Here is a 2,500-nt window from a genome sequence, read left to right as displayed (position 1 = left end):
ACACACTCTCACACACTCTCTCACACTCACACTCTCACACACTCTCACACTCACTCTCACACACTCACACTCTCTCACACTCACACTCTCACACACTCACACTCTCTCACACTCTCTCACACTCAAATTCAAATTCAAATTAGCTTTATTGGCATGACTTGTACAGTATTGCCAAAGCATTGGCCATTACATAGGCAATGAACAAATAATCAATAAAATTAATCAGTAAACAAATGCATGAATACATTTATACAAAAAATAAAAAAAATAAAAAGAAGAAAAGAAATCCGTATCAAATGTAAAAAAATAAATAAAATAAAAATAATACAATTATTAGAAATAAATATACAATTATTTATCCATCTGAGGTTCCACTGGTTGTCCTCATTTCATGGCATGAAAAGACATATTTTGCAGCAATTATCTCACATTTGGGCATTTCTCCCAGTACACTCACACTCACACTCTCTCACACTCACTCACACTCACACTCTCTCACACTCTCACACACTCTCACACACTCTCTCACACTCTCTCACACTCACTCACACTCACACTCTCTCACACTCTCACACACTCTCTCACACTCTCTCACACTCTCTCACACTCACTCTCACACACTCACTCACACTCACTCTCACACACTCACTCTCACACACTCACTCACACTCACTCTCACACACTCACTCACACTCACTCTCACACACTCACTCACACACTCTCTCACACACTCTCTCACACACTCTCTCACACACTCTCACACACTCTCTCACACTCACACTCTCTCACACTCTCACACACTCTCACACTCACTCTCACACACTCACACACTCACACTCTCTCACACTCACACTCTCTCACACTCTCACACACTCTCACACTCACTCTCACACACTCACTCACACTCACTCTCACACACTCACTCTCACACACTCACTCACACTCACTCTCACACACTCACTCACACACTCTCTCACACACTCTCTCACACGCTCTCTCACTCACTCTCACACACTCTCTCACACTCACACTCTCTCACACTCTCACACACTCTCACACTCACTCTCACACACTCACACACTCACACTCTCTCACACTCACACTCTCTCACACTCTCACACACTCTCACACTCACTCTCACACACTCACTCACACTCACTCTCACACACTCACTCTCACACACTCACTCACACTCACTCTCACACACTCACTCACACACTCTCTCACACACTCTCTCACACACTCTCTCACTCACTCTCACACACTCTCTCACACTCACACTCTCTCACACTCTCACACACTCTCACACTCACTCTCACACACTCACACACTCACACTCTCTCACACTCACACTCTCTCACACTCTCACACACTCTCACACTCACACACTCACTCACACTCACTCTCACACACTCACTCACACTCACTCACACTCACTCACACTCACTCTCACACACTCTCTCACACACTCTCTCACACACTCTCTCACACACTCTCTCACACACTCTCACACACTCTCACACTCTCTCACACACTCTCACACTCACTCACACACTCTCACACACTCTCTCACACTCACACTCTCACACTCACTCTCACACACTCTCACACTCACTCTCACACACTCACTCACACACTCTCTCACTCACTCACACACTCTCTCACACACTCTCTCACACACTCTCACACACTCTCACTCACTCTCACACACTCTCACACTCACTCTCACACACTCACTCACACTCACTCACACACTCTCTCACTCACTCACACACTCTCTCACACACTCTCTCACACACTCTCACACACTCACTCACACTCACTCACACACTCACACTCACTCTCACACTCACTCTCACACACTCTCACACTCACTCTCACACACTCACTCTCACACACTCACTCACACTCACTCACACACTCTCACACACTCTCTCACTCTCTCACACACTCTCTCACACACTCACTCACACACTCTCACACACTCTCTCACACACACTCTCACACACACTCACTCACACACTCTCACACACTCTCTCACACACTCTCTCACTCACTCACACACACTCTCTCACACACTCTCACACTCACTCACACACTCTCACACACTCTCACACTCACTCTCACACACTCACTCACTCACACTCACTCACACACTCACACACTCTCTCACTCTCTCACACACTCTCTCACACACTCACTCACACACTCTCTCACACACACTCTCTCACACACTCACTCACACACTCTCACACACTCTCACACACTCTCTCACTCACTCACACACACTCTCTCACACACTCTCACACTCACTCACACACTCTCACACACTCTCACACACTCTCTCACACTCACACACACTCTCACACTCACTCTCACACACTCTCACACACTCTCACACTCTCTCACACACTCACACTCACTCACACACTCTCACACACTCTCTCACACTCACACTCTCACACTCACTCTCACACACTCTCACACTCACTCTCACACA

The 2,500-nt window shown here is 46.9% G+C and overlaps 1 protein-coding gene across 3 annotated transcripts in view; it reads left to right on the top strand.

Moving 5' to 3' along the window:
- The window catches only part of zranb1a (zinc finger, RAN-binding domain containing 1a), a 15,437-nt gene that overhangs the window by 8,832 nt on the left and 4,105 nt on the right, over positions 1-2,500 (top strand). The gene's annotated exons all lie outside the window — the stretch shown is intronic.

Source organism: Squalius cephalus (assembly GCF_949319135.1).
Source record: "Squalius cephalus genome assembly, chromosome: 19".
NCBI lineage: Eukaryota > Metazoa > Chordata > Actinopteri > Cypriniformes > Leuciscidae > Squalius > Squalius cephalus.
Note: the sequence above shows the minus strand (reverse complement) of the source record. Positions and strands in the feature narration are given on the sequence as shown.